Source organism: Eurosta solidaginis, chromosome 2, assembly GCF_040869045.1.
Source record: "Eurosta solidaginis isolate ZX-2024a chromosome 2, ASM4086904v1, whole genome shotgun sequence".
NCBI lineage: Eukaryota > Metazoa > Arthropoda > Insecta > Diptera > Tephritidae > Eurosta > Eurosta solidaginis.
Window position 1 is genome coordinate 264,799,438 of NC_090320.1, and position 21,265 is coordinate 264,820,702.

The 21,265-nt window shown below is 39.3% G+C and overlaps 1 protein-coding gene across 3 annotated transcripts in view; it reads right to left on the reverse strand.

Moving 5' to 3' along the window:
* Positions 1–21,265, reverse strand: part of Pde1c (Phosphodiesterase 1c) — a 704,757-nt gene that overhangs the window by 547,490 nt on the left and 136,002 nt on the right. The window lies entirely within an intron of this gene.

Sequence of the window (21,265 nt, forward strand, 5' to 3'; positions counted from 1 at the left end):
GCAGAAAACGGTAGTTTTAATAGCCAATAACATACTACTAATGCATTTTGTTCCAGAGAGATGTCAACGCAAGTTTCGTGATTACTTTATTTCGAGGATATTAGCAAAATTTTTTCGGAATTTTTCGGTATTACAAACTAAAAGATTACATTAAGGTCAACTAAATATCAGATATGTTCGGCGTTATTTATGATCCCGAAATTCAGGGGAAATGAACCTGGAAGAACTTTGAAAAGGTCCCCTTGAAATGACGCCAAATTGGTCCCAAAGTTACCCTGGAAGGCCCCAAAATAGTCTCCAAAACCAACCTGAAATTAGCACGAAGTAATTCCTAAATAATTTCGGAGGAACCCTGAAATGGTACGCAAGATCATCAGGAAATTACCACAAATTGGCCCGAAATGGCACAAGAACAACCACGAAATAATCCCCAAATGATCCGCAAAGTTCCTACAACCATACAGATATGAACTCGAATGGCTCCTAAACCATTCCGAAATTACAACGGACTAGTCTCTAAAAGCTTTTCGGAGTTAGCGTAATGATCTCGCAATGAGCATGGAAGGAAATGCTCTAACTATCCTTCGGCTCTGCTATAAAACACATATTGTTCGTAGTTATTATTTTGTAATTTGGTGCGATCTTAAACACAAAGTAGCTCATAGCACTGCCAAAGTATGTATACTTCAACATTTTAATAATCGTTCGAAAGCGATTATACGAATAATCGACAACGAGCAATCATTCCAATAATCAACGATATAGGATTATTCGATTTTAACTAATAGACAGAAACTCGGATATAATTGCATTCGAATTATTCGATTAATCGAATATGACGAGCTCTTGTGTAGAGGTGTGCCATGGCTGCACTCGTTTTCACGGCAAACCGCATGGGGAATTATCAAGATTTTGTAAATAGTATACCGTCATCCATCTTACTCATATCACTACCTATATACATTCTCATCAGAAATTGAGCCGCCTTTAAAAAATGTTCTGCTAAATTCTTTGCTAAAATGATACATTCAGTACGACTCGAAGTTAAAGTTCAAGGTCAAATTATATTTGATGGACCACACGATTTGTATGGAAAAAATAAAGACGCAAAAAGGCACCTTTAAATATTGAAATAAAAATGGAGATTTGTATAGGCTATGTTTTGGATATTATGAATAAAATGTTCACAATACCAAAAGAAAAACTAATTAATTTTTGACCCAATCTAATCTAAGTCTAAACGTTAATATACCATGCTGTGAATATACTCCCCACTCATTTGTCCAACATTTATAGCACAAAATTTATCGTGCATGCTTTGTATGTTTCTTTTGTGTTAGTCAATGAAGACATTTTAAATAAAATTGATGATAAAAAAAAAAAATAAGAAAATATGCACCTCTAATATTTAAAAGGCTCGATGACCGCACAAATCCTATCATCAGCGTTGTAAGTTCAGGCTAACTTTCATTGTGTTCGAAGCCATCAAACAACGAACAGCTGCCCTTTTTCAAACAACGAGAAGACCACAAAAGTTTTCCGTTCAAGGCTATTAAATTCCAATTCGTTATACTTGTAATATGAGGAAATATTGAATGTGGCAGCAAGTATGACGGAGGCAAAAATTTCGAAAATTTAGATAATAAAGGGAAAGAGTTTAAAAAGAATGGCATAAAATGAAAAAGTTATGACAGTGCTAGATATGCTTGTATTACAGAAATACTTATGTACATGGGTTGGGTTGGCTGTATGTGTGTATGTCCGTGTGCATTCGCCAGAAAAGTTTTGAGTATTTCTTTGAGTAGACAAGTAAATCAAAATGAACTTTGATCAGATAATAGTACTTTAATACTATATTTACTCACATTTTCTTAGCTTCATATTAATTTCAAAGTTAAGCGAGTAAGCAGTTGGCAAGTTTTTAGGATGAATTGCTTACTTTACAATTTCAAGGCGATTTTCAAAGAGCTTTTCTGAATAATTCAATTAATTGGTTAATTTTAATTTTATTTCTTTGACAATGCTTTGCTTGCACCATCAAGTTTCACTTGCAGAGCTCGGACTTATTATAACATGAGTTATTAAAAAATTGTATGAATTGAAACGCATTTTTCCACCTCAACTGACTAGTTAAGGAAGAAGGTTTCCAGCCTCGCTAACTTTTGTCCCTTAAACGATATTTGATCAAACGTTTTTGATTTGAAATTTACTATCGAAAAGTTTTCGATATGTTATCGAAAAATTATCGATTATTTATCAAAAGGCGGTCGGTATGTTAGCAAAATATATCGATTTATTGACGAAACGTTATCGATCTGTTATCGTTTTTCTATCGGAGTGCAACCAGCGAAAAACTATCGATTTTTACAGAAAATGTATCATTTTGTTAACGAAAAGCTACCGATGTGTTACTAAACAGCAACCGATTTATTATTGAAAATTAATCGATTATTTCTCCAAAAGTTATCGATATATTATCGATTGTTTAAAGATTTTATATCACAGAAATATCAATTTCTTAACAAAAAGAGCCTGACCTTTGAAAGATATTTTGAGGCCGCAATAGTGCAGAAATGTTAGAACATACTACTTATAAATGTGCATACCTATCGCTTCAAGTTATGGAAAGGGGTCGAGTCTGTTGCTTACTGTGTTGATCCAAAATTAAGAAAACAACAGAATTCCTAGAGTAAGTCCTGATATCTAAATAAGTATTGAAGAACCTTTGCTCAGGCCGTATGATATATCCATACTGGGTTCCCAGTCAAAAAGGTATACAAGGTAACAAAAAGGCCTATGAGTTGCCAAAAATTGGTGCAGTATTTCATGCATTTACGGTAAACGTCTCAATCCTCTAGGGAATAATAAAAATGCGACAAAAGTTGCATATGATTCAAATGCTAATTCAGTACAAGGTCGCTCGTATTTCTAAGAAAATACTTAAGCTTCATGGTGGGCATATTATTTGAACTCACCTTCTGGCCTTACATGTTTTTAAACTAGGCCCCGTCAGTAACAGCAGGAGGAAGTGAGGACCGCAGGGAAAACGGCTTGTTCGTGTAGTAAGCTCGCGAGGTCAAGGCTTCCATTAATGCGGGCAGCAAAAATGTGTTACTCTTTGACAATGAGATGTGCTACTTCTCTACACGAAAAAAGAACTCTGTTGGTATTTAACGCTAATGACGAAATAAGTTAGACTTAAATGAGAATTTGAAACATGCGTTGGTGGCGACGATATATATATATATATTTAAGTATGCTATCCACACAGCCCTAACTTTAGAAAGCGTAGCTTATCTCAGATGATGATTTCTTTGCAAAAAACCCTTTTATAGAATCAAAACTGAAACCTATATAATGTCAAAATAGTTATGTCTTTGACATTTGTGTCAAACGATATTGATCTAGCTTACGTCGCCTACTCTTTACCACTTTTGTTTGACTTTATGATTGTATTTTGACTTCAGTTCTCCTTAATCAAGCTAATTTAACCGCCCTGTTCATGAATAATTTTTCTTCTTAGTTCGCATGGCTGGGTACACGGGTACCACAAGGCAGTTGATACGTGAGAACTACTAGTGGTACCTGGGTATCCCAGCCATGAGAACTAGTAATAAAAACTAATTTTAGTAATAAAAAACTAATTTATTAAAAAACCATCTTTATGAAAGTATATTTGAGAAAATTTTCTCTTCTTTTTGTAGAAAACTTATTCCATAGGATGGCACAAAAAAAATTTAACTTGTTTATATTTGTAGATTAAGTAAAAACGTGAGAACTACGAGTGGTACATGGGTATCCAAGCCACGGTAACTAGTAATAAAAAAATAATTTATTAAAAAAATCATCTTTATGAAATTATATTTGAAAAAATTGTCTCGCCTTTTTGTAGAAAATTTATTCCCATACGATGCCACAAAATTTTCACTCGTTTCTATTTGTAGATTACTTAAAAATGGCTTTTGAATATGCAAAAGGTACATGGGTACCCATTTATGCACAGGACGGTTAAGCCAAATTTTCGCCAAAGTATTGTTTTCTTTTCTTGATATTTCTGTACAATTCTACAATTGTACTGGTTCATTAAATTTGTGTGGCTTCAAATGGCTAGAAAACTTATTATAAAAGCTTATTTTAATTAAAGAAGAAGTCATTCTTTGATCAAGCGATTCTATTTATATGCGATGGTGACGTACTATAACTCATATTCCAGAAGCTTTAGGAGCCCACTTAGTTATTATGTTTTGAATTTGGCTGGCAAATCATATTAACAACACAAGCAAGCATACATGTGGGCGCTAAAGTACTCTTCCAACTTTTTTCTAACTAAGCGAAACCGCATAAATTCAAATTAGTTATGCGCCGATTAGATGGAACGAGTGCTAACAAACGCAAGCCTAAAAGTATGCATTTAAAAAAATTCCATCGATCCTGGATTCGTTGCGAAAACTTACATTGAACCAGTAAAGCGAAGAACGCAATGCAATTTTTTTGTTTTAAATTGCTGTCTGTTATAAATTTCTAACATTCTAAAATAATTCGTGCATACGGATTTAGCGACGTTGTTTTTGCCTCGCTAACTAACATGCAACGTCTAAGACAGCAAATAGGTTGCCTACTTTTATGCGCTTTACAAATAAGGGCACTTCCTGATATCTTCTTCTGCTTGTAGTAGGCAAATAAGGGACGGACGTTGCTAAATGACAACCGGCAACCGACAACTAGCAAATATGTTGGCATTCATGGTTAAATGAAAATAAATAAATTACTTATTCTTAAAAAAAACATGACTGTTGTGATTGTTGATACGCAAATGGCCTTCGGTTTTGTTTGTTTCCATGTTAGAGCACAAACCATATTTCTTGGTTGTCAACGCCAACTGGCAGGTAACTTTGCAATTATTTGTATACGCGCTTATTTGAATCTTCGTGGAATTGTGCAGAGCTTGTAGATTGTTGCAGTGATTTTTCAGCGAAAAAGAAAAGACGCAAAGAGCACAATTATGTTAGAATATAAGTAGTAAGTATAATACACAAATACAGGAAGTTGCAGTTGGATAAAGGTTGTTTTCACCTCCGGCCTTTTGACATTTGCGTGAAAGTTAAGGTTTATAGGTAAATATTGATTTTTATTGTATTAAGCGGGAGAGGGTATGCATTGAGATGGTGGAAATAATGATAAAGTTGTGCTTTTATACTGAAAAGTTGTCTAAAAGTTCTTAAAGGCTTGAACTGTTGATTAAGATAACAAATTGTGCTTGTTATGAAATACAACTGATTTTCCAACTAATATGTTTATCTATGTTTTTGCCCCCTTTATGTCGAAAGGTAATTGCGTTCATCTTAAGTATGCGTAATATAGGTACACGGTGTAGTATTCGATATACGTGGACTTATTTCAGATATGAAATTCATTGTACCGAAATAGCAGCCGCCGAATATTAAAATTCACTTTGGAATAAACTCTACAAAACTTAAAAAAAAAACTCCCCGTCCGCTCAAAGTATGCAACGTGCACTGACTTGTGCTTCAATCCGCTGTTTCTAATAGTGTGGTTGTACAGCGCCAAATACCGTTAAAAATTTGAAATACTTTTGAGGCAGTTGGTATTATTTTAAAAACTTTAATAGATTTGGTGTAAGGGAATGTGATTTTCTGAACTAAACTCTTGTAAATGCTGCTGTTCTTTAAGTGTTTGCTGAAAAGTTGAAATTCAAAATTCAAAAAGAGAAATGCAGGTCATCTGAAAGAAAAATAGTACTGAAGGTGTTAAAAGCCGACGCACACCCAAAGTACATTTGACGGGGGTATCCGAAAATCATTGGCGGCCACCATGGTGTGATGGTAGCGTGCTCCGCCGACCACACCGTATACCCTGGGTTCACGCCACGGGCAAAGCAACATAAAAATTTTAGAAATAAGGTTTTTCAATTAGAAGAACATTTTTCTAAGCAGGATCGCCCCTCGGCAGTATTTGGCAAGCGCTCCGGGTGTATTTTTGGCATGAAAAGCTCTTAGTGAAAACTCATCTGCCTTGAAGATGCCGTTCGGAGTCGACATAAAACCTGTAGGTCCCGTCCGGCCAATTTGTAGGGAAAATCAAGAGGAGCACGACGCAAATTGGAAGAGAAACTCGGATTTAGATCTCTTCGGAGTTTATCGCGCCTTACATTTAGTTTTTTTTTATCGGAAAATCATTCCAATATTCACCAAAAACTAAGCATAACGAACTACTATAAAGATGGAAACACTTCAACCTGTTACTGAAAAAAGCTCGGATTCTACCTCAACATCCTTCACACAGCTGTTGTATAGATGGTTTTGCTCTATACTGAGATTCATGCCTTGAACTTTCATGGGAAAGTCACCAGTCAGAAGCCCAATAATCAAAGATAAATCAGCTTAATTAAACACAAAGGTTTTGCCAGAACTCCTGCCACAAATTTCCGACCAAACATATTTAAGATAGATAGAAAATTGTTGAAGATTACAAGAGGAAGTGTTGGCCTAACGTTTGCTACGCTGACTCGGGTGTGATTAGTACAAGAGCCATATATATGAGGACATTTGGACCCCGAATTCCCTATAAAGCATTAGTTTGGCCTAAAGCCTTTTGCTGCATGTTTCAAAGATACGGGGTTTGTTGATATAAAAAACATATTGCTGCGATATACATATTTAACTAGGTCGTTTGTAGAGAGTTTAGTTTTGGCACTACTGGGCAAGCTACACCTGTCATCCGTGACTTCTGATGATTGATGACAAATCGGATTATAAAGGGAAACCATGTCTTCCTCCGTTTGAGATGAGTGCCTGGGAACTTATATACCAAATTTAATTAAGATACCTCAAAATTTATTCAAGTTATCATGTTTACGGATGGACGGACAGACGGACATGGCTAAATGAATTTCTTTCTTCACCCAGATCATTTTGATATATAGAAGTCTATATCTATCTCGATTAGTTTATGCCGTTACGGATTGCGAAAAAAATTAATATATTCTCTGAGCTCTGCCCAGCTGAGTATAATAATACAAAAGTAGAAAATATCATAAAACTATTAAGACTAGCAAAAATAAAAAACATGACAAGCAAACATTTAGTGTGACACAAAACACCCAAAGGCATACGCAAAGACGCGCACTGCAATATCAGATTTTGTTCGTTATAAAAATAATATAAAAACTGCGCCAATGACAACCAGCAATCGAATGGCAAAAATAAACAGAATTGACCAACGTGTTATGGCAGCCACATCCCCAGGCGCTTTCGAACCAGAAAAACAATATTCTCCTTACGTCGGTTATATGCATGTGTGTGTATGTGTGTGGGCATGAGACATAAAAACAATGCAATTGCGGCTACTGTTGTTCGTGGCTTTGTGTGCCTTGTAATATTTTCATTTTTTGGCAACATCCGATTGCGGTTAGTCGCCCAGAGTTGTTTCCCCAGTTATATGTTGCTATTTTTATTGCACCGAGCTATGGCAAGCCGGTGTGGTAGAACATAATCGCTGAAAATGATTTCAAGCTATGAAATTTGATCGCTTAGCAGGCGGAACAAAGGATGTTAAGGATAATAAGAATAAGAATAAGGATAATAAGAAAAATGAACGAAAAAAAAGTAAAAATCACAGACCGATGATAGAGATTGCATTTTGAATTTTTTAGCAACAAATTTCGAAAAAATAGGGTATTTGTCTTTTATTCAAAATGTATTGATAAAAAAAAAACTCAATGCTTATTACCGGTCTATCATTATATAAATTGTTTCTGCACTTTGGGAAAATTTCAGACTCTCTAGATTGTTATCCTCTTGCTGAAAAATTGAATAATTTTGGACAATTTTGTTTTTTTCTTTTTTTGAGATCCTCAGTGTGACAGTAGGTTGAACTGGCCGGTCCATGAGGACCTCACATAGACTGATTGAGTCCGTAGTGTTACCAGAAGTTTGTTTTAACGACCAAACTGAAAAACCCTATCAAAAACCAGGACCTATGTTATAAAATAACTCCGTCCTCTTGGCAAATACTAGAAGCTTCCTAGGACTTAAGCCACTTGCTGCTTCTAGATCTGACAGCTGTATCACTCCTAATAGCTGGAGTCTTAGCCTGGCAAGTGCAGGGCACGAGCACAGAACGTGTTCGATCGTTTCCTCCTGCAACCCGCACTTCCTAAATCTGCTATCACTGACCAAGCCTAGTTTGAAGACATGTGACGCCAGAAGGCAGTGTCCAGTCAGAATTCCCGTCATGAGTCTACAGTCCTCTCTTTTTAATGATAGAAGCAACTGTGGTAGTCTAAGGTTGTAAGACCTACACATAATCTTCGACACTTTACAGCCCCGCGCTTGAACCCACGCCTTTCCGGCTTGGTCGATCATGTGCACCTCTCGCCTTCGCTTAATCTCGCCCAATCTAATTGGGATATCTTCGGAGCAAGCTTGAGGGGATGCGCCCATTTTAGCTAGTTCGTCCGCTTTTTCATTCCCATCTATTCCCATATGCCCTGGGACCCAATATAGATATATGCTTCTCCCTGTCCCGATTCTCTCCAGAGACTGCTTACACTCTAACACGCATTTAGATGCTGTGCTATGCGAGATTATTGCCTTAATTGCTGCTTGACTGTCAATATAAAAGTTAACACGGTTGCAGCTTAAGCTATTCTCTTCCGTGGTTTCTACTGCTTTGGTTACGGCTAATATTTCCGCTTGAAAAACGCTACAGTAATCCGGCAGTCTGTAGGATCTGCTTAATTCCGGATCAGCGCAGTATACCGCAGACCCTACTCCTTCCACTATTTTGGAACCATCGGTGTACACATGTATCGCCTCGTCCGCCATTTGCGCACCCTTGCGCCAACCGTCCACCTCTATTGTGGCCTTGAGATCTCCCTCAAAGTGCAGGTAGGGAATCATGTAGTCTGTTCGTCTTGTGACTGAGGACGCTATACTACTATGGCCATATGGTCGGCGCTCAAGCTGCCTGGAAGCACCGAGCCTGGATGCGGTCGTTAACGCTTTATTCTTTGCTACCAGGTCTACAGGTGGGATGTGCAGAATGGCATACAGTGCAGCGGTCGGGGTTGTTTTCAGGGCTCCCGTAATGCTAAGCATCGATAGTCTGCATACCCCCTCTAATTTTTTGAGGTATGTTGTTTTTTGTGTGGCTTTCCACCAAACAAGAACTTCATAGTATAGAATAGGGCTTACAATCGCTGTAAAAACCCAATGAGAAAGAGAGGGCGATAGGCTTCACGTACACCCTAGCATCCTTTAACATGCATAGAGTGCCGTTGACGCCTTCCTGACCCTCTCCTCCACGTTGAGCTTCCATGACAACTTACTGTCTAGGATGATTCCTAGATATTTTGTGCAAGGTTTCTCCTGTAAAGCCACCCCTCCTAACTTAGGCCTGGTCCAATTTGGGACCTTGTACCTCTTTGTAAATAAGACCATATCCGTCTTCTCCGCATTGAATTTCAACCCGACATTAGATACCCAGGTATGAATATCCCGAAGCGCCCGATCCATCAAAGAACTAATCGTTGGAAGGCACTTTCCACTTATGACAATTGCAACGTCATCTGCGTAAGCCGAAAGTTTTACGGGTCCCTCATCGAATTGCCTGAGCAGTTGGTTGATGACCAGCGTCCACAGCAGAGGTGATAGCACCCCTCCCTGCGGCGTGCCCCTGTCCACTGATTTCGTGGCCTCGTACAATCCCCATTGTGATGTAATCTTTCTGCAATTCAACATGCAGCCGATCCATCTGATTAAGGCGGGATGTACTTTAATGTAATTAAGACCATCCATAATCGCCCATTTTGCAACATTATTGAAAGCCCCGGAAATGTCCAAGAAGACGCCTAGAGCATACTCCTTATATTCCAGGGATTTCTCTATGCTTATTACCACCCTATGCAATGCGGTGTCTACCGACTTGCCTTTGGTGTACGCATGCTGTGTTGTGGAGAGCAGCTTTTCATCCACGTTGGACTTTATGTACACATCTATGAGCCTCTCAAAGGTTTTGAGCAGAAATGATGTTAAGCTAATGGGTCTATAGTCTTCGGGATACACGTGACCGATCTTCCCCGCCTTTGGTAGAAAAGCTACACGAGCAGTTCTCCAAGAGTGCGGTACATGATTCAGTCTTATGCACCCATCGAATAATATTTTAAGCCATTCCATGACTGCCCTACTTGAGACTTGTAGCATGGCCGGGAATATACCATCTGGGCCCGCCGATTTAAACTTAGAAAACGTCTTCACTGCCCACTCGATCTTGGTATCGGTCACCAAGCCCGGCACTACTAGCTCCGTGATCGAAGTGTGAGTGATGTCTGCTGCCTCTTCTAAACCGTCTCCCGATGGGAAATGTGTATCGAGAAGCACCTCGAGGGATTCCTCACTATTACGTGACCATTCCCCGTTCTATTTCTTTTTTAGTCCCTGGACTATGTTTCCCTTTGCTAGGACTTTTTTCAACCGTGCTGTTTCGCTGGAGCACTCTATGTCCGTACAGAAACTTTTTCATGAGTTTCTCTTCCCCCTAGTAATTTCACGCTTGTAGATCCTCAGTAGATCCCTGTACTCATCCCAACATGCTTCGCTTTCCGCGGTCTTTGCGAGCTTAAACATTTCTTCTACCTGTCTTCTTAGAAGACTCAGCTCATTGCTCCACCATGGTGGCTTTGCTTTTCCTCTGAATCTTCTTAGAGGGTAAGCTTTGTTATACGCAGTCATAAGCGTCCTTGTTAGGAATTCATTCGACGCCTCCAGTTCCTCTACATTAGCAACCTCTTTGGGTTGTCCCAGTTTTTTTTCCACATGTTCCGGAAATTTAGTCAAGTTCGTTGACCTAGGGTTTCTAAAGGTTCCTCCCTTCTCTACCCTCTTTATGGGGATGCTGAAGCTGATATACGCATGGTCGGAGAATTTTGGTCTATCAAGAACCATCCAATCAAACCTTGATATATCACGCTCGGAGCTCAATGTAATATCCAGAACATTGCTGGAAGTTGGACTAATGTATGTAGGGACATTTCCCCTGTTGGCTATCTGAAAATTGGTTTGCAGGATGTAAAAAAACAGAGATTCGCCTCTCTCGTTCGTATCTGCTCCTCCCAACGCATTGTGGTGCTCATTTGCATCTGCGCCTATGACCAACCGCCTTTTGCGCCCTTCCTCCTGTACTAGCCTTTTGCACTCCATCGGTGGAACCTCCGCAGCATGGGCCATGTAGCAGGAAGCCATTACAAATGCCTGCTTATTCTTTTGCGGCCACCGCTACGAGATCCTCAGTGGTGTAATTAGGCAGCACATATGAATGCAGCTGTTTCCTTATCATTACTACAGCTCGCACCCGTCCTTCCGTTTGCGCGTAGTAAACGCCAAACCCGCGCGCGCTAACTCCAGGAACCTTTCCTACCGATGAGAGCCACGGCTCCTGGATCAGCGCCACCTCAAACGAACCCTCCTCAAGGGTTAGAAGGAGTTCGCTCGACGCCACTTTACTGTGTTGGAGGTTTATCTGTAGGACTCGTAGCACCATTGGGCTGTTTGTCCCCCTCCAGCACATTCGTCTTGACGTCGCCGTCCTCCCCTTGCCCTTTTGGTTTAGAGTATTCGCGGCCCCCTTCAGCCTCTCGTGACTGTTGTGCCGGGTGTTCCTCTGTGCGAGTCACAGCACCATTTAGCGGTTGGTTCTCTTCTAGCACGTTCGTGGTGACGTCGGGGACCTCCACCTGTCTTTTTTCCCTTAGGCTTTTGAGGTCCTACTTCGCTTACCTCTAGCGTGTTAGGGTTTTTATCCCCGGGACTTCTTTTCCTGAGTCGTGTGTAGATTTTGCCAGTGCCAAAGGATATTTTGCCAAGCTGCGTGTACAAAATATCCTCCAACTGCTTGTTTATTTGGAAGATGTAGAACTGACCATCCTCGGTAGGCCGAGATACAGTAAGTACCTTCCAATCCTGTGTCGGTATGTTCGGATTCTGATTCTGCAGAAGTCGCAGTGTATCCTCCGACTTCATCACGCATGGTATCCATGCCTTAACTTTTGGCACCGTGGGGATTTCTGCTTTGTCCACCACCTCAAACCGCACGTTCGTGCCTTGCCTTTGGAGGTTTGGAACCACTTCCTCCAGCCACCGCAAGCTCGCTATGTTGTCGCACGCTATCATCCTCACACCATTATACCATCCCCCGAATCAAAGGTTGGAAGGGGCTTACTTGGTTGTTCCGGCATCAGCTTAAGCATTAAGCTAATAAGCTTCCTTTCCACAGACCTCCACTTTTCAGTAGTCATTTGTCCAAAAGGACTGCTAGGATCAACCAGCGACACAGGCTGTGACTGCTTTGCCACATCACTCATCTTCTCGGGAAAAGCAGGAGTCTTAGTGTTATCTCCCTTTGGCACCTCCGAGAAAGCCCGAGTCTTAGCGTTATCTCCCTTTGGCTTATCTCCCGCTTCCGTAATTGGAACTTCCCTCTGACTCGCAGCTTACGAGGGACAGTGAGTGCTTACGGGAATCCCTGTCTTCGTAGACTTACCTCCGGTGTAAAACACAGACCAATGTCCGTTGATCTTCGGCCCAAAAAGTTGGTACCAATCGGTGAGCTGGGGTGTTCAAGTCCACCAGCCTTGGTTTGGCCGAGGAGGGCTATCCATCCTCCTCTTCCATTTTCGGGTAATGGCACCCGGTTGCACGGCAACTCCACCGCGAGTTCCGCGCTTGTCTCAGAATCCCACTTTCATTGATTTTGATATCTCGATATCTGATTAACATGTTAATCAGATTGAGATATTGTGTTTTGTCGCAATTTAGGAATGTGACCAATCTTTTCTGTCCTGCAGTGTTACAACAATGTATAAATACATTGTTAACGACGGAGCTTGGTTTTGCTTAGATACCGCTTAAGGGCCGCACTACGTTGACAAACAGAGTGAGCTTGGCATCAAATTATGCTCCGTCTATAAAACTCCATCACAATTAAAATCAAGGGCTGTGACCAACCTTTTCCGCGCACAGACCTGTGAGTGCCGAGTGCCCGTCTCAGCAATGTCTCTCGACATCGCTTAAGACCACACTACGTTGACTTGCCATTGCACGCCATATTGTGCTACTATTGGCTTCCATTTTTGTTACTAATTTCGCTCCAATTTTCACTCAATTACGCAACAATTATGCTCCATTATGCCTCCAAATAAACTCCTACCACAATTAAAGGGATGCCTCCAACCTTTTCCGCTCACATACCTGTAAGTGACCGAGTACCTGCCCCAGCAACATCCTTGCATTGCAGTCCGCCACACTGCAGTGATTTGACAACGTCAAATCTTGCCACATATTTGGATGTGGCCATCCACACCGCGAACGCCTCCTATTCGCTTACGCAGTCTAAAGCAGCCTCAAACATCTCAAAAGACGAGATGAGCACCGGCCCACTCGTACAATTATCGATTGTTTTTCGGCTGACGATAGACATGCATTCCTTCATCATCTTTCGTCACCGTTTAACAGCATATATAACCGGCATCTCCGGTTGCCACAATTAAGGGATGTGGCCGACCTTTCATCTGCCCCTCAGGGTCAGTTTGTCAATGAAATTAGGACTCTTGTGGCAAGCATGAGACCGAATTCCCTTGGGTCCCCAAGGGAAAACAAGTCTATTCAGAGCGTGTGTCATAAGTGAACTCTATTTGAAACCACAGCCACCGCGATGCTCCCACAAGGGGGCCATCCCAGGACAGGAGGTGAGACCTGAGTCCAAAGCATCGCTCGATGCAGTGCACCGGATCACACTGGCTTCTCCTGCTCCCGCGGTAGCAGTTTTTATAAAGACCTTGCCTAGGGTCCCACAGGGTGATACCCGCGTCCACCCTGCTACCTTTCGAGTAAAACACCTTACTCATGGATTGGGTACCCATGGTATTATGGTCGCCTTTTACGAACGGTATACCTACCGTGGGCATATTCTAACCCCTAAGCCACAGGGGGAAGCTTACGAGGGAGTTGGTACCTCCCTATTGGAGCCCATCTGTCGCGGCTCTAGGACTGGGTCCTTTCTGCCTCTTGAAAGCAGGCTTGTCGCCTTCCGCCGAACGTTGCCTCTTCATTCTGCCATTCGACGCTTCTTCCTCCTCGTACCGGTTGCAGAACCGAGGGTTTCTCGCAGCAAACCTTTTGAACTGCCTTCGACCTACTTTTACCGCTTCATGGGCCCATTCCAAGCGCTCGATCTCGACTTCTGTTGGATCGACCACTGCTCCCAAGCGTTGTACAATTCTTAGTGCTGCACGGTACTGCAAGAGAGCTCTTTTGCTTCCTCTGCTCCGTACCCTTCTCCACTCTTCTACTCCGTTTTCATTTGTGTTCTTCTCCAACACGAAGTTCATTGAATCAGCATTACTCTCGCTCCCCGAGTCCGACGCATCGCTTAATTCGTATGTGTCGTCCTTGGATTGCGACTCAGTTCTCCTCTTTACATCGTCCTTATTACAATCAGGTAATGAGTCGTTCATCTCGGTCGTACGACCACCTGCCCGACAAGGCAGGCTCAGCGGTCCAGTAATATATACGGGGAAAGAACCGTCCGCCACAGCAGCACCCCTTACTATGGTAAGGCCATTAACACTTCCCGAGGTGGCCCGGTATCGGGCAGGCTCCGTTCGAATACAGCCGAATTTATCCGCTGGCTCCAAATCGTCCAATAGGCACGGTCCGCATAACACCCTGGATTAGGGGGTTGGCAGTTCTTGGTCACCGATATCCCGCCGCCCTCCTATGAGGCGAAACGGCGTAGATGTCAGTCCTAAACAGCTCCGCCTCATAGTCGGGCGCTATGGAATTCGGCTAAGCCCTCACACCAACGACAAGGTGCCTAACCTAGTGAGGGTGTGGGTATATATTGTTTGTGATATTTCCGAAATAACTTTTTTGAAATTATTTTCGAAAACATATTTGATCTTACTTCTATGTCATATCTTGTAATTTTAAGGCAAGAGTTTGTGTGTGATATTTTCGAAATTATTTTCGAAATCGCTTATGTCGAAATTATTTTCCAAGTTATTTGTATCGAAATTATTTTCGAAATTAAGTAAGACCTTTCGGATAATACCTGATATAGAGAGATCTTTTTGTTATTATTTTTGGACTCGTGTTGACAAAAATTTCGGATTTTTATTCTACAATATTACTGAATAATTTAATTATTTTGTGATAATTTAGGTATTGCTTTTTCGAAACTATTTGGAGTAAAGTAGTTGGCCTTTTAGAATTACTTCTGGGTAATATTTAGTCGGTTTGTTGTATGAATTCGCTTGTGGTATTTCACAACTATTTTCGAAATCATTTTTATCGAAATTATTCTCGAATTTACGTAAGTCCTTGCATAAAAGCTTTTGTGTAATATCTGGATTCATAGTTTTGGTATATGTTGTTTGGTAAAATAACAACCCTTCGGAATAATTTGCAACTTAGAACAATTTTGTAAATATTTTGGGTTTGTTTTTAGAGTGAGTTATTACTTTTTCGGACCTCTTTAGATAACCCCGTAATTTTTTTTGGCGGTCATTTTGTGGTATTGAATTTCTTTGTGATATTCTCGAAACCACTTTTTTCGAAATCATATTTATCAAAATTATATTCAATATCACATTTGACCTTTCAGAATCACTTCTGGGTAATATATAGTCATATTGTTATATTAATTTTTTGGAATTATTTTCGAAACCACTTCTTTTTGAAATTATTTAGGAAGTGACATAAGTCCTTTCGCAATTACTTCTGGGTAATACCTGGGTTTATAATTTTTTGGTGCCTGAGGAATCACGTCGCAATCTTTTCGGATCACATGTTTGAGGTATTTTTGTCACTTATTTGGTGTTATATCGGACAAAATTTGGAATTACTACTCTGGATGAGTTTGTGTGTTCTTCACCATTATATCGAGATCATATTTAACGACTTCGAAATCTACTATTATGGGTTACCTTGAGAATATATCGGTGTTCTTTTCTGAAAAATTAGGAATTAATTTCGGATTTGTAACTAGTTCAATACCAAGAACATCTTATGTGCATGAATTTTTGGGGCTGTAGTAAGAAGATTTGCAGACGACAAAGAGATGGTGATCACCAACTCTGGGTCTCTTAATATGGAGTTGATTTATATAGACAAATGCGCAAAGAAGGTACTTATTTTTAGCCAGTTAATCCCTTGAGCTTTGTTATTGTTTTTGTTGCAAAATAGTACATTTAATAATCGACCTTGCTAAAAAAAAAATAAAATTTAGTGAAAATTTCGCTAAGGAAAAAGCAAACAATATTTTTTTCAAAACAAGTAAATTCATCTTTACTTTTCCGTCAAAAACGTCAACCGTCGGCTATATTAGAAATGAACAAAACTTTTTGTTTTTCCGTTAGCCCTCTGAGCTAGCTCATACACCCACCGCACCTAGTCAAATATGGAAGTAACTACTACTTTTGTTTACCGTACGGTCGACCTGTTTACAAACCACTTACCACTTTGTTTATTTGAGTGCTTCTAGCTATATTATGTATCGTTAGGAAACCAGCCACACAAGAGACCGTCACTTATTCAAAGCAAAAAAGTTTATATAAAATTTGCCTACATATGTACTCGTATGTATCCAAATACATAAATACATTACATTGTAACATATGTACCCAATAGAAAGAATAAGCGTTTGGCAGCAAGATTTAAACAGCGCGCTAAAAAAGAATAAGTATTGTTATAAACCAACCAATTACACGCAGACATATCTATATCTATATCTATATCCAACTGAAAAGACGGGCACCGGTGCGTATGTGTAACACTTTTTTTTTAATTTGGTATGTAAAGCCTATAAACTTTAGGAAAACGAGCAAAGTATCACTCCTTTTTGATTAGTGTTACTAGGCCTCTTTTTATCATTATGTTCAATATATTCAATATAACGTCCTTGCTAGATCTTTTTAAAATTATTTTGGTATCCTTCCCATTTATTATGGCCTGAAAATCGAAGTTAAGACATGCACCGCACTCCATGTACCATTACTAATTTTTGTTCGTTTCGTTCCCGTTTTGTTCTAAAATGCTAATCCAATTGTCTAGCTCTTCCCGTTTCATTCTAAACATTTTTTTCGGTTCTGTTCCGTTCCGCTTAAAGGTTTAGTTCTTCATAGCTTTTTTTACAAAACCAGGTAATTAGATTTTGTTTCTATTCTTGTTTCTGCTTCAAAATACTTTGAGATTCCTTTTAATTCCTATCTCGCTTGTTTTTCCTGGTTTCGTTCCTTTTCTACAAAGCAATTTTTTGGGTTTACGATAAAAATTTTTTTTATAAAAAATTATATCGATTTACGGGCTAATCTCGTTCTTCAAGGATTGTTTCATTTAAAGTTGCAGTTAAATTTTTTAAAAAGATTCCAGACACGTTCCAGTTGGGTGCATAAGGCTGAATCATGTACTGCACTCTTGGAGAGCTGCTCCTGTAGCTTTCCTACCAAAGGCGGGGAAGATCGGTCACGTCAATCCCAAAGACTATAAACCCATTAGCTTAACATCATTTCCAAACCTTTGAGAGGCTAATAGATATGTACACAAAGTCCAACGTGGATGAAAAGCTGCTCTCCATAACACAGCATGCGTACACCAAAGGCAAGTGGTTGACACCGCATTGCATAGGGTGGTAATTAGCATAGAGAAATCCCAGGAATATAAGGAATATGCTCTAGGAATCTTCTGAACATTGCCCGGACTTTCCACGCCGCAGGGAGGGGTGCTATCATCTCTGCTGTGGACGCTGGCCATCAACCACCTGCTCAGGCGATTCGATGAGGGACCCGTAAAACTTACGGCTTAAGCAGATGACGTTGCAATTGTAATAAGTGGAAAGTGCCTTCCAACTATTAGTTCTTTGATGGATAAAAAATATCTAGGAATCATCCTAGACAGTAAGCTGTCATGGAAGCTCAACGTGGAGGAGAGGGTGCAGAAGGCCTCAACGGCATTTTCTGCATGTAAAAGAATGCTGGGGTGTACGTGGGGCTTATCACCCTCTCTTTCTCATTGGGTTTTTACAGCGATTCTAAGCCCTATTCTATACTATGGAGTTCTTGTTTGGTGGAAAGCCACACAAAAAACAACATACTTTAAAAAATTAGAGGGGGTATGCATACTATCGATGCTTAGCATTACGGGAGCCTTGAAAACAACCCCAACGGCTGCACTGTGTCCCATTCTGCACATTCCACATGTAAACCTGGTAGCAATGAACATAGCATTAACAGCTTCAACCAGGCTCGGTGCCTCGGGGCAGCTTGAGCGCCGACCATATGGCCATAGTAGTATAGCGTCATCAATCACAAGACGAACAGACTTCCTGATTTCCTATCTGCGCTTCGAGGGAGATCTAAAGGCCACAATAGAGGTGGACGGTTGGCGCAAGGGTGCGCAAATGGCGGACGAGGCGATACTTGTGTACACAGATGGGTACAACGTAGTGGAAGGAGTAGGGTCTGCGGTATACTGTGCTGATCCGGAAATAAGCAGATCCTATAGGCTGCCGGATTACTGTAGCGTTTTCCAAGCGGAAATATTAGCCATAGCCAAAGCAGTAGATACCCTGGAAGAGAGTAGCTTAAGCTGCAACCGTGTTAACTTTTATATTGACAGTCAGGCAGTAGTTAAGGCAATAATATCGCATAGCACATCATCTAAGCTATTAGGAGTGGTACAACTGTGAGATCTAGAAGCAGCAAGTGGCTTAAATCCTAGGAAGCTTCTAGTAATTGCCAAGAGGACGGAGTTATTTTATAACGTAAGTCCTGGTTTTTGATAGGGTTTTTCAGTTTGGTCGTTAAGACAAACTTCTGGTAACACTACAGACTCAATCAATCTATGTGATGTCCTCATAGACCGGACAGTTTAACCTAACCTAACCTATTTCGGTTTACATTCTAATCTCGTTCTTCGAAGACTGTTTCGTTTAAAGTTGCAGTTACATTCCTTAAAAACATTCCAGACACGTTCCAGTTTTTGGTGTTGTTTCTCAAAATGCTTAAAGATAATACGGGCTTGTTAGAAGTTTCGTTCTTTTTCTTCAAATCTATTTCGTTTTGTATTTGTTTCGCTTTTGCTCTTTTTTAAATTGTAACGATTTCATTCATATATCAGTTCTATTCATTTTAAAATACTTTTTCTGTTACATTTTCAGTTTCGTTCTTTAAAAACTATGTCAATTCCATTCTTGAAACTCGTTTCTTTTGGAATATTTTGGATAAATTGTTCAAAACTATTTCGGCTTTGTTTGGTGTTTTGTTATGGGTTTTCAAAAGTTATTTCGACTTCGTTTCATTTTCGGTTTCGTTGTTGAAGTATATTTTCTATTTCATTCCAGTTTCTGTTCCATTCCATTTAATTCCATCCATTTAATACTTTCTAATTGCTTTTCTACTATATTTTAAACTAAATTTCTTCTGTTTCAACTTCGTAAAGAGTTCTGTTTTGGTTTAGTTTCGTTCTATTATTTCGAATTCATTATAATTTAAGGTCCGTTTCCTTAAAACGATTTCAACTTAAATAATAGAAAAGTTTTATTTCTTAAATTTTATTTCGATTTCGTTTCAGCTTCTGTTTCGTTCTTCTTAGCTTATTTCCTTTTCATTCCATTTTCAGTTCTGTTTCTTTTAAAAATATACTGAATTCGCTTTTCAACATTCCAATTCATTAAAAGTTCCATTTTTAGTCTTCAAAGTTATTTCGACCTCATTTCAGTTTCGGCGTAGTTGTCTTAAATGTCTTCCATTTTATTTCAAATTCTGTTTCTTTCTCTTATTTTTTGGATTCGCTCTTCAAACTTTCCAGTTCCTTAAACGTTTTGTTTTGATTCCAACATTTTTCAATTTCATTCCAATCTTAGCTCGTTACTTTAAAGTTATTTTGATTTCATTCCAGTTTCAATTTGTTCTTTTAAAAATATTTGGTATTCGTTCATTGTCAAAGCTAATTTGTCTTAATTAAGAACTTCGATTTGATTTATTAATGTTATAGCAATTTCGTTCCAGATTTAGTTCCGTTAATTCGAAACTATTTCCTGTTCCGTTCCTTTTAAAATATTTTGGACTCTCCTTTCAAATTTACTCTGGTGTAGTTAAGAAATATATATTCTGTTCTGTTTCGAGCTTGATTTCGGTGTAGCAATAAAAGAAGACAAGTTGTTTACTAAATGGCTACAACCGTGTTATCTGTCAACTCGCTTAAGCTTTAACTTCTATGGCTACAAGTCAGCTTGGCCAGTAGGACTTGCTGAGGGAACCTAAGACAAAAACGATATCTATCATCTAGTCTTATTCCATCTAAAAAGGTCTAATACTCTTTTAATGGGGCTGTACATCTATTCAAAGTAAATCTTATGTTATTATGGTTTTGTTCTTAAAAAAATTTGCTATTTTTCAAATAAAGTTAGAAAGGGTTTGGTCTACTATTCTCTAATACATAATTTGGTATCTTTGCTAAATAACACACGACTCAGACTAGTTGAGTGGTGTTTCAAACTAGTGTCCTGTTGACTAAAGTCCATGCATGTATGCATATATATTAGACATATGTGTAAATGTATTTGTAAAAAAAATTGTAATATATTTATATATGCATCTCATGAGTTTAAATATATCTACATAGACATGAGTATACTGAGTCTTAAACTTTGACCAGCAGTTTTTTGAGTGAAAAATATGTATAATTAAACTGCCTGTAGTTTTGCACTAAAACAAAATTGACAACGAATTCAAAATGGTGATAGCCATTCCTGCGCTTTATCTTGCGCTTCATCTTTCTCTTCCTTCCTGAGTATCATATTTCTCTTACTATCCATCTCCTTAAAATATCTATAGATTTCGGAAACATATGAGGAGGAGTCTTCATGTAAAACTTGTAGTTACAGATTTTGGCATCACTTAGCTTAGGATAAATCGAAAGAGTTAAAGATTTAACTTTTGATTAAACATAGGGTTTTATTTTTTATAATGGACATACAGTTTATCAACTCATGCAATTTCTTTATGTCTTTATTATCTTCGCAAACCACTTTAAAATTTATAGCTTAGCACTATAATCTCATGACTATATAAAACCCATTAAAAATGAGTGAATCTACTCAAGTTTTCACACCTGCTTTACTTCAAGGCTATTAAAAACGCAATCAATCACTCGATCGATATTGCGTCTCAAATGGCTTGCTGTCGTAGTGA